This window comes from Bos grunniens, chromosome 18 (assembly GCF_055505025.1).
Source record: "Bos grunniens cultivar Pamir isolate PY7600 chromosome 18, Bosgru_T2T1.0, whole genome shotgun sequence".
Classification (NCBI taxonomy): Eukaryota; Metazoa; Chordata; class Mammalia; order Artiodactyla; family Bovidae; genus Bos; species Bos grunniens.
In genome coordinates, this window is record NC_141182.1 from 52,786,162 (window position 1) to 52,801,672 (window position 15,511).

Consider the following 15,511-nt stretch of genomic DNA (forward strand, 5'->3'; position numbering starts at 1 on the left):
AGCTGTACTCCTGAAAAAACATTTACATCCGTGAATGTGGAAGTCTAATCCAGTGATTAGAATGAATTACTCTAGCGTCTGGGCTTCCCTGGTGGCTCAGGGGTAAAGAATCTGCCTGCCAATGCAGGAGACATGGGTTTGATCCCTGGGTCAGGAAGGTCCCCTGGAGAAGAAAATGACAACCTACTCAGGTATGCTTGCCTGGGAAATCCCATGGACACAGGAGCCTGGCGGGCTACAGTCCATGGAGTCACAAACAGTCGGATCATGACTTAGCGACCAAACAATAAATAAGGGCCTCTGGATTTAAAAAAAAAAACAAACACTTCAGGACTTCCCTGGTGGTCCAGTGGTTGGGAATCCACCTGCCAATACAGGGGACACAGGTTCAATCCTTGGTCTGGATAGATTCCTCATGCCAAGGGGTGGCTAAGCCCATGGGCCACAACTCGAGAAAGCTCTGGAGCAGCAATGAAGACCCAACGCAGCCAAAAATAAATAAATGAATGTTTTAAATAAATGTAGGGGGAGAATGGATGCGTGTATATGTACAGCTGAGTCCCTTTCCTGTACACCCAAAACCATCGCAACATTGTTAATTGACTGTACTCCAATATGAAATAAGAAGATTAAAGAATTAAATTAATTAATTTAAAAAATATTTAAACCAGGGGACGACAGAGGATGAGATGGTTGGATGGCATCACTGACTCGATGGACATGAGTTTGAGCAAGCTCCAGGAGTTGGTGATGGACAGGGAAGCCGGGCGTGCTGCAGTCCATGGGGTCGCAAAGAGTCCCATACGACTGAGCAACTGAGCAACTGCACTGAACTGAAACCACTCTCCACCTCTCCCTTCCCCCACCCAGTCCCTTGACAACTTCTTTTTTTTTTTTGGGTTCTTTATTTATTTATGGCTGCACTGGGTCTTTGCTGCTGTGCACAGGCTCTCTCCAGTTGCAGTAAGCCAGAGCTACGTTCATTGTGGTACACAGGCTTCTCATCGCGGTGGCTTCTCTTGCTGTGGAGCTCGGGCTCTAGGCAGGAGGGCTTCAGTAGCTGCAGCACGCAGGCTCAGTAGCGCACCCCACGGGCTTAGATGCTCCTCGGCTCGTGGGATCTTCCCAGAGCAGGGATGCAACCCGTGTCCCCTGCATTGGCAGGTGGATGCCCGTCTGCCTGGGGAATCCTTGACGGCTTCATTTTTCTCCCCAGCAAATACTTGACACTCTCGATATTTTCCTTGTCCTGTTGATAGTCTGTCTTGAGAACTAGACTCTGATCCCCAGGGGCCAGACCTTATTGGTTCACCACCAGAGCAAGGCCTGAAATACCTGTCGGTGAAGTGTGTGGATTGCATGCCTCTATTTTGAACCTGTAAGACATACACAAGTTTCAAAATCCAGAAGACAGGAAATGGAAGTGAGAAGCAACCCACCCACCACAGCGACCTATCGACCTGGCCTGACCCTTCCCAGTGCTGCTCGCCCGTCCCAGTGTCTTGTCCAGAGATAGTCTATGCAAGGATGAGAAAATGTGTACATGTATTTCTTCCCCTTCCTTTCTCTCCACAAATGCCACACACTCTTATCCTGTTTTGCAGTTTCCTCCTGGCAATACATCTAGGAGATCACCACATCAGTTTCCAATTGCTTCCTCATTCTTTTTTGTTTCTTTTTAAGCAACTGCATGCATGGTGACCAAGGGGGAAAGAGTTTTTGTCGCAATCACAGTTTTCCAGGAGCAGTGGCGGCTGAGAGCTCAGCGCCATCTCACAGACCCCTGGACTCACACTGTGGTTCTGCAGTCAAGATCTCCCACACACTTCTGGTGGGCATGCAAACCAGAGTGGCCACTTTGGAACACAGTTTGCCAATCTCCCCAGAGGTTAAATATACACTTCTCGTATGACCCAGCCCTTTCATTCCTGGGTGTTTACCCAAGAGAAATGAAAACCTCTGCCCGCGCGCGCACACACACACACACACAACCTGTATGTGCATGTCCCTAGCAGCTCTCTTCTGAATCACCAGCAGCTGGAAAACAGCCCAGATGTTTCTTCAGCTGGGAGATGGAAAAGCAAAACTGTGGTTCCTCCCCACGTGGCAAGAAAAATGCAACACACTTCGGATTCGACAACCTGAATGAATGGCGGATGCATTCAGCTGAGTGAAGGAAGCAAGACTCGGAAGGCTCTATTATTCCATTTAGAAGACAGTCTGAAAAAGGCCACTGGGTAGTGACAGAAAGAGCTGTGGGTTGTGGGGGCGGAGTGGGGGAAGGGTGTGGCCACCGAAGGCCAGCAGGAGGGGATTTTGGGGGTAATGGAAACCATCTGCATTTTGATTCTGGGTGACTACTGCATGCGTGGCACAGAGCTTATAGAGCAGCACAGAGAAAAGAGTAAATTTTACTGTATGCAAATATTTTCATGAGTTTTACTAAAAGAGTACCTAATGTAGGAGCCCATGTATATGACATGCTGGAATAGCAAAACTATAGGAATAAAAAACAAGCCAGTGGGTGCCCAGGTTGGGGGATGAGGGGAGGGGCTAACTGCAAAGGGGGCACAGGGGCGGTTTAGGGGTGATGGAACTGATGGTATCTTGAGTGTGATTCGATGATATGACTATAAACTTTTACCCAAAGTCATACCCTGTACACACTTAAAATGAGCACCTTCTATTGTATCGTATTGTATTATAAATTATATCTCAATAAAATTGGGTTTGGAGGGGTTTTAAATATAATTTAATCTCAAGTGGTGGTGGTGGTTTAGTCAGTAAGTCGTGCCCAACTCTTGCAACCCCATGGACTGTAGCCCGCCAGGCTCCTCTGTCCGTGGGATTTCCCAGGCAGGAATACTGGAGTGGGTTGCCATTTCCTCCTCCAGGGGATCTTCCTGACCCAGGGATTGAACCCGTGTCTCCTGCATTGCAGTCAATTCTTTACCACTGAGCCACCAGGGGAAGCCCCAGTAAAGTTGGTCTTAAATATCCTATCTCAGGACGTCCTTGGTGGTTGGGTGCCTAAGACTCCATGCTCCCAATGCAGGGGGACCTGGGTTCGATCTCTGGTCAGGGAACTAAATCCCACAGGCCACAGCTAAGAGTTCACATGCCACAGGTAAAGATCTGGAGTTTGCAACGAAGATCAAAGATCCCATGTGCAGCAACTAAGACCCAGCATGACCAAATAAGTGAATTTTTTTTTAATTGAAAAATAAATGTTTGTTTTAAAAAAAATCTTATCTCCCCTTGCCCTTCCCTGACTGTGTGACCTTAGGCAAAGCCCCTAACATCTCTGTGCCTCCAGTGAAGGAGGAAAGATCTGGGGAGGAGGTGGGTGCTGAGGTCTTGGGTCTCATCATGGGTACCTAGGTACACCAGTACCCACAAGAGATGTTTACAAACAAAGCAGAGGGGCTTTATGAGGCTTTAGGGTGAAACTAGGGTCAGACAGCTGAGCTGCTGACAATGGCTCCTGTGTCTCAGAAGGACAGGTCCTAAACCGAGCCCTGTCAGGCCCTTCCTGAGTCCCTTTGAACCACCGGGCACTCCTTGGTGACCTAGAAAAGTGAGGAGACGCATCCGTGAGTCCCAGAGGGATGGCGTCAGGGATGCACAGTTCAGAGCATTGTAAGAGAGCCTTTTTCAGTAGTCAGATGGAACTGCCAGATCAGTTCCCTTCGGTCTCAGCTGTTCGGGGCAGAGTTTGGGTATGTACAGCCCCTGGCCTGCTCTCACCGGCTCACACGTAGGGGAGACTGAGCTATATCAGCGATATCCCAGAAGAGCTGGGGACTCAGGCTGGGGAATCCCGAAGGGGCACGACCCAGCCTAAGGAGAGAAATCAGGGAGGGCTTCCTGGAGGACAGGCTCAGCCAGAGCTGAGCCCTAATATGCTGACTGAACACCTACTGAGCACCCTGGCTTGGATCTCAGTGGAAGAGCCTATTTTTGAGGCTGAAGTGAAAGGGTTGTGTGTGGGCAGAAGGGTGGGGGCAGAGGCTGTGCTAAAAGCGGGAGTGTGGGGGGGGCGCAGAACAGTGGGAGATAAGACAGGAGTGAGGTGGTACCTGGTTCAAGGTCACCCTGGCAGGAGCCTGGACATTCTCCCTCTCACGCCCCGGGCAGGAGCAGCTTAAGATCCGTCCACATGTGCAGGGAGACTGAGATGGGAAGAAGCTGGGAGAGGTCAGGGGAAGTGATGGGAAAGATGGTGACTGTCGGAGTCACATGGAGAAGCGGGTGCACATGTTACCGAAAGGTGGACCTGGCTGCTCACCGCTCAAAAGCCAACAAACAGGCCAGACTGGTGGAAAGGAGAGTTTGCTTTATTTCACATGCCGGCAGCTGGTGGGGGTGGGGGTGGGGGCAGACATCTGTCCAAAGGCTGATGAGCCCCCACTCCTGGCAACCAGTGGGGCAAGAGTTTTTATAGACAGAAGTGGCCAGGAAGGGGGCTACCTGCAGAAACAGTAGTGTCAGCTCTAACAGTCATCTTCAAATTGGTCATCAGTGGTCTGACCAGCATCATCTTGATTGTTCTGCTGCTGCTGCTAAGTCACGTCAGTCTTGTCCGACTCTGTGCGACTCCATAGACAACAGCCCACAGGCTCCCCTGTCCCTGGGATTCTCCAGGCAAGTACACAGGAATGGGTTGCCATTTCCTTCTCCAATGCATGAAAGTGAAAAGTGAAAGTGAAGTCGCTCAGTCGTGTCCGACTCCTAGCGACCCCATGGACTGCAGCACACCAGGCTCCTCCGTCCATGGGATTTTCCAGGCAAAAGTACTGGAGTGGGGTGCCATTGCCTTCTCCCTTGATTGTTCTAGGGACAGTTAATCTTCAGTTCCAGGGTCCTTTGTTCTCATTGCTTTGAGGCCAGTTCTCAGAATCGTGGCGGCTCATGTCCTGGATACAGTCTGGTCTTCACGTAGTCAACTTTTACACCCTGGTGTTTTGGTATCTATAAGACAGCTCACAGGATATGTCTCAGAATATTTAGCTATAGCCCTTGAGAAAGAAGTAAAGGTCCTTGACTCTGCTTAATGACTACATTATTATTTGGTCTCCTTTGACTGTTTTCCTTTGTTTCTTCATTTCTTGTATCTCTGATTAAACTTATTCTTTGACTAAAGTTTTCCACAGACAGAAGGCAGGCAGAGGACACGGGGTGGGAAGGGGAGGACCATGAGGTCCTGCTCCATTTCACAGGTAGAGTGAGAAGGCAGAGTTCTTGCCTCTTAGGTCCCACCCAAGACCCTTCCAAGAGCTAGGAGGTCTCTGCTAATGGAGTGTTGTTATTTTTAAAGCATTAACACAATGATGCTTTAAAGATGCATTGCCAAAGATGCATTTTTTTCTCATTCTTTAGTTCCTCAGACTCTCCGATCTGATCATTTCTTAAATTCTGTTCGTCTTGGCTTCTAAAGTTCCACAGTGGCAAATATCTTTGATCCTTGGAGGCTCAGATTCGTTCACTCAGTACACATTTATTGAGCCTCTGTCCTGTGTGAGTGCCAAGAACACAGAAAAGAACAAAATAGATGAAATGATGCAAAGAGCTGACTCAATAGAAAAAAAACCCTGATGCTGGGAAAGATTGAAGGTAGGAGGAGAAGGGGACGACAGAGGATGAGATGGTTGGATGACATCACCGACTCAATGGACATGTGTTTGAGCAAATTTCCGGAGATGGTGAGGGACAAGGAAGCATGATGTGCTCCAGTCCATGGGGTCGCAGGGAGTTGGACACAACTGAGTGACTGAACAACAACAAGATGAAATTCCTGCCCTAGGGGAAACCACAGTTATTGAGGGCTAAGGTACCAGGATCAATTCTAGGTGTCCACATGTAACTCCTTTAATCCTGCCTCCAACCTTATGAGTTAGAGACTTGAGTAATCCCCATTACCAAATTCAACATTCAAAAAACAAAGATTACAGCATCCAGTTCCATCACTTCATGGCAAATAGATGGGGAAACAGTGGAAACAGTGACAGACTTTATTTTGGGGGGGCTCCAAAATCACTGCGGATGGTGAGTCCAGCTATGAAATTAAAAGACGCTTGCTCCTTGGAAGAAAAGTTATGATCAACATAGACGGCATATTAAAAAGCAGAGACATTACTTTGCCAACAAAGGTCGGTCTAGTCAAAGCTATGGTTTTTCCAGTAGTCATGTGTGGATGTGAGAGTTGGACTATAAAGAAAGCTGAGCACAGAAGAATTGATGCTTTTGAATTGTGGTGTTGGAAAAGACTCTTGAGAGTCCCTTGGACTGCAAGGAGATCAAACCAGTCAATCCTAAAGGAAATCAGTCCTGAATATCCATTGGAAGGACTGATGCTGAAGCTGAAACTCCAATACTTTGGCCACCTGGTGCAAAGAACTGACTCCTTGGAAAAAACCCTGATGCTGGGAAAGATTGAAGGGAGGAGGAGAAGGGGACGACAGAGGATGAGATGGTTGGATGGCATCACCGACTCAATGTACATAAGTTTGAGCAAGCTCCAGGAGTTGGTGATGGACAGGGAAGCCTGGAGTGCTGCAGTCCATGGGGTTGCAAAGAGCCAGACACGACTGAGCAACTGAACTGAACTGACAAAGGAGGAAACGGAGGCACGGGATTCTGGAATGCCTTGCTCCTAAAATTCTCAGTCAGTCAGTTCAGTCACTCAGTCATGTCTGGGACTCAAGAATTCTTTGCTCCTAAGATTCTAAGGTCCACAGTTGTTGGTGGTGTTGTTTAATGCAGTCTAGTTGATTTCTGATGTGTGTTCATTTCTGCTGTACAGCAGAATGACTCATTTATACATATATATTTTGTTTTTCATATTCTTTTCCATTATGGTTTATCTAAGTTTCTAGAGCTTTTTGTCCTAAAGAGTCTGTTGTCCTTCCATTCAAGTGAACGGTGGACTCAATCTCATTGTGGAGTGAGAAATTGCAAATTAGAACCACCATGAGATTCACACATGTACACACACACCAGGATGACTCATATTTTCAAAGTCTGACCAGCTTCAGTGCTGACAAGGTTGTGGGGGGAGGAGACCCCACAGCAGACACTGAGATGGGAGTGAAAACTGGAGCAACTGTCTGGCAGTATCTCCCACATCTGGACATCTGCACACCCTGTGTCCCAACAATTCCATTCTTGGGTTATGGGGAGAAATGTGTATGCTCATGGGCTCTAGGAGATGTACACAGCATTGTCAAAAGAAGGCAGAACCTGGAGACCACTCACATGCCCATCAACAGGCAAATGGTTTTGTAAATTTCCATGCAAGAGAGTGATCCACAGTCATGGAAATGAAAGAAATTCAACAGATGTAACACTATGCATGAACCTCACAGACATACCTCATAGAGAGCTTCCTAGGTGGCTCAGTGGTAAAGAATCTGCCTGCTGGGCTTCTCTTGTGGCTCAGTTGGTAAAGAATCTGCCTGCAATGCAGGAGACCTGGGTTCATTCCCTGGGTTGGGAAGATCCAACCCTGGGGGGGAAGATCCTTCCCTGGAGAAGGGAAAGGCTACCCACTCCAGTATTCTGGCCTGGAGAATTCCATGGACTGTATAGTCCATGAGGTTAAAAAAAAAGAATCCACCTGCTAATGCAGGAGATGCAGGAGACACGGGTTTGATCCCTTGGTGGGGAAGATCCCCTGGAGAAGGAAATGGCAACTCACTCCAGAATTCTTTCCTGGGAAATTCCAGGGACAGAGGAGTCTGGTGGGCTACAATCCATGGGGTCACAAAGAGTCGGACACAACTGAGCGTACACACACACACAGACATAAGATTGAGTGCAAGAAGCCAGATCCAAGAGACTGCACTTGAAGATTCTCTTTATTAAAAATTCAAAGGACTTGCCTGACAGCCCAGTGGTTAAGACTCTGCTCATCCATGGCAGGGGGCATGGGTTTGAACCCTGAGCAGGGAACTAAGATCCCACATGCCTAGTGCTGTAGCCAAAAAAAAAAAAAAAATTCAAAACTGGGTGGGGGAAATAAATGAAGAGTTTGAAATTAACATATACACACTATAATATATAAAAATAACCAACAAGGACCTACTGTATAGCACAGGAAGCTATACTCAACATTTTATAAAGATCTACAAGGGAAAAGAATCTGTAAAAGAATGAATACATATATATATCTATGTGTACATATATATATATGTATAACTGAATCACTTTGCCTGTACACCTGAAGTTAACACAGCATTGTAAATCAACTATTGTGTGTATTCAGGTTGTTGGACTCTTTGCAACCCCATGGACTATATAGCCCACCAGTCTTCTCTGTCCATGGCAAGAATTCTGGATCTGGTTGCCACTTCCTACTCCAGGGGATGTTCTGGACCCAGGGATGGAACCCACATCTCTTTCATCTCCTGTCTTGGCAAGCGGATTCTTAACCACTGCTGCTGCTGCTGCTAAGTCGCTTCATTCGTGTCCGACTCTGTGCAACCCCAGAGACGGCAGCCCACCAGGCTCCCCCGTCCCTGGGATTCTCCAGGCAAGAACACTGGAGTGGGTTGCCATTTCCCTTTCCAATGCATGAAAGTCTTTACCACTAGTATCACCAAAAAAAAAAAAAATTAAATAACAAAAAAAGAAATGAAAAAGAAATACAGTTGTCATTTTTAAATTGACCTCACATTCTAGGCCTCGCTAAATAACTATTTATGGTGGCTTTTCATAGATATGGAATGTCCTATGTCACATGCCTCATGTGAATGAAGACAGTGTCAGTCCTTCAGGATAAATAAACAAAAGTATAAATTCATCAGTTAAAAACTGTAGTGGTCAGGTGTGTATTCATAGGTAGTAAACGTAAAATAATAACATCACCAAAGAATGCGTTCCCTTGAGAAAAGAGAGAGTTGCGATTGGGAAGAAGCCTTGGAGGAACTAGCAGAACCATTTCTGAACCTAACTGTCCCTTTGAAACGAGTTGGCGAAACGGAGCATCATCCGTCATGCAATTCTCTACATTATATTAATATTTCATAATTTGAAGATTTATATTCTTTTTCATCCCATGATTCCACAGTCTCTCCGTTTCTCCTCTGACTCGGTTCTCCAAGGGGGCAAGATTTCTGAGCCCGGTGGGGGGAGGGGCAGGGGGGCGGCAGGAGACGGCTGCGGGAAACCACAAGAAGAGAATCTGGGATCTGAAACACAAGATACCATTTGACTTTCCCAGCAGTGAGCGAGGGTTCTTGGACCGTGTGACCACAGGAGGCCCGAAGGGACAAGTTCAGAGGTGGGTACGGCCGCAAACCAACCCCACCCCCACCTCCCGCGGAGCCTGGCAGTAAGAGGTCCCGGGCGCCCCACTTCTCACCAGCCAGCCCAGAGCCAGGGGTCGAGGGGCGCAACCTTTCGAGGACGCCTGGCGCCACCCCCAGGCTTTCTGATGTGGAAACTGAGCCTGCCCAGGGCTGCGCAGCTGGGAGGCTGCGGTGCAGCCAGCGACCTGATTCCTCCGGGCGGGGTAGCAGAGACACGCCCGCCGGGTCCTCACTCTCGTGGGAAAGTGCGGTGGGGCAGGGGTGGCCCCGACTGGGACAGGCGGATGGAGCCAGGGAAGGTGAGTCCAGCGTGGCCCCCCACTCAAATGAGGAAGGGAGGGTCTGGCCTGACCTGCTTTCCCAAGAGCCTGGGGAACTTTCGCATCTGTGTTTCTAAGCCCCGGTGGCTGCTGGGGAGGTTGTGGCCTCGGGCTGGGGAGGCACCGACTTCCAGGGAAAAGGCCAGCTTTTCAGGGAAGGTGCTGTCCCTTCGTCTGAGGCGGCCTCTGTGCTCTGCCCTGGGGAGGTGGGCTCGAGAAGGCGGGGTGGCTCCCAGTTCACTGTGGGGAGGGTCGCCTCATCTGGGGAAAGGTGTAGACTGATGGGGAGGCAGACACCCCGTTTCCTCCTGGGGAATTTATAGCTTGTACTTCAATACTGGAGGAGGGCATGACAATCCACTCCCATAATCGTGTCTGGGCAATCCCATGGACAAGGAGCCTAGCAGGCTACAATCCACAGAGTCGGACATGATTGAGGCAACTTAGCACCCACACACTTCAATACTGGGAACAAGATTCAGTCTCATTAAGTGTTCCCAGTGAGATGGCTGGTTCAAGCAACACCACTCAGCAAGCTAGTCTGATGGAGGAGGGCAGGACCCGAAGGACGACTAGACCAGGCTCAGAGGGCAAAGCATTTGGCAGCGGCCACAGGGTTGGAAACTGGCAGAGTAGAAGGTAGACCAGATTCGATTCGTCTCACTCCTTACAGGTGAGGATGACGTCGGCAACTGTGCCAAAGGCCCTAGGAAAATTCACTGGATCCACTCAGCCATCATATTATTACCACCATGATGACTCAGAGGGGGATACTGACACCCAGAGAGATCACATGCTACTCCAAAGCCACTCAGGCAGAGCTGATACTCACACTCAGGTCATCTTAACTCCAAAACCCATTGTCGCGACAGGGTCCCCCAGAAAGCAGATACTTAGAGTTGTTGTTGTTCAGTCGCTAAGTTGTGTCCAACTCTTTGCGACCCCATGGACTGCAGCACACAGGGCTTCCCTGTCCTTCACCATCTCCCGGAGTTTGCTCAAACCCACGTTCACAGAGTCAGTGATGCCATCCAACCATCTCATCCTCTGTCATCCCCTTCTCCGCCTGCCATCAATCTCTCCCAGCATCAGGGTCTTTTCAAATGAGTCAGTTCTTCGCATCAGGTGGCCTAGAGTTAGGAGGGCAAAAGATTTATGGAGAGCAGCATGTGGGAAAGGGGGTGTGGGGGAAGCAGGATTGGGTAGGGGGACCATCAGGCCAGGATAGCCCCAGGGGCAGCTCTGGAAGCAGACTGCCCATGAGGAATCCCACAGTGGATAGAAAATGGCCAGACCCTCTGACCCCACCTGGCTCTGTCAATGGCCAGAATCCCCAGCTGGCAAGCTGAGGCAGACCCTGAAGGAGCTGACTGTCAGCCATCTACACGCCTGGCAGCTGGGCCACAAGTCCTTTCTTCAAAAGGCATCCAAGCAGCGTGCCTCTGTGGCAGCCCTCCCATACCCTATATTAATAATAGCAATCATTTGAAAATAACAGCTTCCATTTACTGAGAACTTACTCCACACCAGCCTGCGCCAACATGTGTTAACGCCTTTGACCCTCGCTACAATCCTGTGAGACGTGCACTGGTTTCACCCCATGTTATAGATGAGGAAACTGAGGTTCAGAGAGGGTGAGTCACTTGCCCACGGTCACACAGCTGCTAAGTGGCAGAGCTGGGGGTTGAAGACCCTCAATTAAAGCATGAGCCTCGTTTACAGATGAGGACACTGAGGTCCTGCAGCACACCTCCTGTTAGTCCACCATCACCTCACTGGGATGTTTCTGCCTTACACCTGACCTTCCCAGAACCCCACTCCCACCCCCCATCCCCCAGGGCAGATGCTGATATCCACAAACCCCTCCCACTGCATCTCCCGTGTCTGATCAACCCAGTGAATTGGGGGGTGGGGGGAGGCTGTCCAGTCTTCAAACTCGCCTGGGGAGAATGTTGCAATCTTCTGACTCAGCGTCGGCATGCGTGCAGACCCAGCAGGAGGGAGAAAGGGGAAGATTAAGTCTTGGCCCAAGCCCCAAATGGGCTATGCTGCCTGGTGCCAAGGATTCCAGCAGCTGCCAAGGCCCCAGGGTGGGGAGGAAGCAGGAGGTGCAGGCCGGCCTCCAGGAAGCTGGCCTGCATTCACCCCTGGGGGTGGGGTGGAGCCCAGGAGCTGTCTGCTGACCCAGGAGGGACTTGCAGCTCAAAACTGTGTGACTGGGAGGCTATGTGACCTTGGGCAAGTCCCTTCCCATCCCAGCTCAGCATCTCTGTTTCCCTCTTGTCTGCAAAATTCACTTGCTCTTCCCAAGCCTCTCTTAAATCTAACTCAGCCCTGCTGCAAGGCAATCTTCTCTCCGTCTGCTCCACCCTCCCTGGCCTGCCGAAGAGCACCCGAGCAAGAGCGCAGACTCAGGCACGTGACCTTGCCTCTCCTGTGCCCTAGTTTCCCCATCTAAATGATTCCTTCCCAGGAAGTGGCTAGGATGAGAGCCGAGAGGGAAGGCCGACGGTCTCTGGGACTAATGAGCATCCCTTCCAGGTCCGTGGTGCAGCAATCAAGATGCTGGGGCCACAGAGACCTGGTTTAAATCGTGCTTCCCCAACCCATCTCTCATCATGTTCCCCCTAGACAGTGACTTCACTACTCTGTGTCCCTTTCCTTCCCTTTGAAATGGAGATTTTCACTGAATTTTCCTTACTGGGTGTTAAGAGAATGAAGTTAGCCTGTTCCTAAGTAGGAGCTCGGGCAGAGCAAATGGGCCTATTTAGTCTCATCTCTGGGTAGAAAGCATGACAAGAAAGGCCTGGCCTGGCCTGGGGGCTTCCCTGGTGGTCCAATGGCTAAGACTCCAAGACTCGGAACTCCCAATGCCAGGGACCCAGGGTTTGATCCCTGGCCCGGGATGGAGATCCCACACGCCACAACTGAGACATCACATGCTGCAGCTATAAACAAAAGAGCCCGCATGACACAATGACGATCAAAGGTCCCGCGAACCACACACTAAGACCCGGTGCAGTCAAATTAATTAATTAATTACAAAATTACAAATAATCAAAGGCCTGGCCTAGCGGTGAAGGCAGACAACGTGAAGCATGGATACCATTCATTCATTCAGTCAGCCATTCACTCGCACACCTGGTGTCGATCTGCTCAGAAATCCTGGGAGGCAGAAGCTGTCATCATTCCCAACCATAAAGTCACAAGGAAAGCCCATAGAGGGAAAGCCACCTATCCAAGGTCACACAGCTAACACGCAGCAGAACTAGGGCTCAAACCCAGCATGTTGAATCGATGAAATTGGTCCAGCTGTTGAAAATTTGGGTTAATGGATTAATAAGAATTGGTGTTATTCCTATGCCAGGTTATAACAGGAAGAATGGTTATAATGGGAAAAATAATAATAGCAGCTACATTGTATCAAGCACTTTCTATAGTTCAGGACCTACAGAATGGAAGCATGTTTTCTTGATTTAGTCTGTCTTATAAATGAAGAAACTGAGACTCCATAACGTTCAGTAACTGCTGCAAGTCACAAAGCTCATGAAAGCTGGAGACAGGACTCCTCAGTCAGAAGCAAAGAGGACAAAGGCCAGGAATTAAGCCAATAGGAACTTAGGGTCTGACCAGCCCAATCTTCTCCTTTTAGGAGAAATGGAGGCCCCCAAGGGCAAGAAAGCTGGCCCAGAATCACAGCCTTCTAGCTGTGGGACTTCACTTCCCTCTTGGGACCGTGAGCAGGTATAATCGTGGCCCTTCCTTCCCCAGGGAGGTTTGAAGAAGGACAAGAGGAGAAGCAGTAGGAGGCAGTGTGACCAGGTACAAAGGTTGGCCTGCGTGGGGAAAGTGGTTAGACACCAAGCAGAACTTCCCGGCCTCCTCTGGGAAGTTTCTGGGACTCATCCAGGGGCCGCCCCTGCGGGTGGGGGGCGCCCTCCAGAGCTCATGGCCCAGAGAGGGGAGACCCTAGTCCTCCCCGACAAGGGTTCAGGGAGCAAGGGGGGAAAGGAGGGGGGAGCCGTCCTGGTTCCGCATCCTTCATTCCCGACACAAGAGGGAGGCGGCTGTGGGAGCTGGGACTTTCCTGAGCAGCAGAAGATTCTGGGAAATTAGAGACAGCTGCGGGGCGGGGCTGACTCCAGGCCTCCCTTCTCTTCCCTCCCCTCAGTCCCTGCTGGTTCCCCAAGCATGCCTCCCTCTGCCCCAAGGAGGCCCTCCTCCAACTGATCCCCCTCCCTCAGACCATGGCCGCCACCCTGAGACCCTCAGATCCTCTCCCGCAGAATTTGCCTCCACGCTCACAGCCTCTTCAGATCTCATCTTCCCTCAAACCCTTCTTCCGCCACCCTCCACTTTCTCCTCCTCTCTCAGAGCCACTGGCCTCACTTAGTTATTCTCTCTCTCCCGAAGACCCTCACCTCCCCACTCAGACCCTTACCTCCCCACTCAGACCCTCACCTCCCCTCTCAGACCCTCACCTCCCCCCTCAGACCCTCACCTCCTCCCTCAGACCCTCACCTCCCCCCTCAGACCACCTACTTCCCTCTTGGACCTGTCTTCCTCCTTCATATCCTCCTCCCTCAGACTCTTTCATCCTTCCTCCACCCTCAGATTCAGAACCAGCAGCATCCTCTCTTTCGGCCCCTCTAAGCCCCCTCTGGGCCGAAAGCAGACACCCCCTCCCCAGTCCTGTCTGGGCCCAGAGTCATTGCTCCAGCTGCAGCAAGGGAGCCGGGGCATGGGAGGACCTTGGGCGTCCTTCCAACCCTACCTCCTGGGGTCATCACCTTGACAAGCCTCGCTTCTCCCAGGCTCAGCTGCTCTCTGTACAGCGGGGCAGTGCTCTACACCCCATCCCTCCCCTGTGTTGGAGAGTCACCAGAGGTGAGGGCTGAGTGGGTGGGAATGCCAGACTTCCCAACCTAATTCCCTCACCTCTTCCCCTGTAGCCTCCACAACTCTGGGGGTAAGGGTTGATTTCAGCCTCATTTTCCAGAAGAACAAACTGAGGCTCAAGAGAAATGACCTAAGGTCCACTGTCAACAAAGGGTGGAAGTGGGACTTGAACCCAGATCTTGCCCCCAGACGCTCTACCTTTACAGGGCGCCGAGGGGGAGACCCAGAGAGGCAGAAAGGAGAGAAGCAGGGAAGAGACTTAGGCTTCTGTCTGCCCACAGCTGCTCCTGACATCACTGGGGTGGAGTCCCAGTCTTGGGCAAAGTCCCTTCCTGAGAACCGGGGGCCTTACACGCATTTTCAGGGTCCCAGGATGGGGAGACTGAGATGCAGACAGAGATGGAGAGACAAGACGACAAGGCGGGACTGGAGGCTGAGGGACGGAGACCAGGGAAGGAGATGCAGAGACCGGGGGAGACACACAAAACCAGGAAGACCCTGCGTGCCGCCTGGACAGACCTGGGGTGCAGCACCCATTCCCTCGCCCCTTTAGGTCCCCAAGTCTTCCGCTCCACCTCCCGTAAGTCAGTGACCGGGACTCAACCCCAGCGATAGCCCCGCCTCCAGGGAAATCCGGGAAAGCCCCGAGCGGCTGGGGTCCCTCCCCGGGGCGGAGAGAAGGGCGGCAGAGGCGGGGTCAGGGGAGAGGCCCGCCTCCGTCCTTCCCTCTCCCTGGCCCCGCCGCCCCCAGCTCCAGCCTGCCTCTGAGTCATGCCCCCAACCAGCCGGGCCTGTTCCCCACCCACCAACCCCGCCCGGGATGGGAGGGGGACGCGGGGGCAGAAGGGAAGCCCGCCGGCCCCCCGTCTTCTGGACCCGGGCTTTGGCCGCTGTGACTCTGATCTTGTGACCCTACGGCTCTAGCTGTCTCCCCGTCTCCCTCTTACCTGGCCTCTCACGACCTCTGGACCCCTTTCGCCACAT

At 51.0% G+C, this 15,511-nt stretch overlaps 2 long non-coding RNA genes across 5 annotated transcripts in view; one reads left to right on the forward strand and one right to left on the reverse strand.

Moving 5' to 3' along the window:
* Window positions 1–885: 885 nt before the first annotated feature.
* LOC147354019 (uncharacterized) overlaps window positions 886–15,511 on the reverse strand; it is a 36,985-nt gene continuing 22,359 nt past the window's right edge. For 2 of the 4 annotated variants that reach the window (XR_015146168.1, XR_015146167.1), the window contains exon 4: window positions 4,317–5,513. This is a non-coding gene — a long non-coding RNA (uncharacterized LOC147354019). Of the gene's footprint in view, window positions 1,377–4,316; window positions 5,514–10,460; window positions 10,759–15,511 lie in introns of those variants that run through there. The other 2 variants (XR_015146169.1, XR_015146170.1) reach the window with 2 other exon arrangements.
* Window positions 9,473–15,107, forward strand: LOC147354020 (uncharacterized). Its single transcript, XR_015146171.1, has 3 exons — window positions 9,473–9,607; window positions 13,281–13,450; window positions 14,892–15,107. It is a non-coding gene; the product is annotated as an uncharacterized LOC147354020 (long non-coding RNA).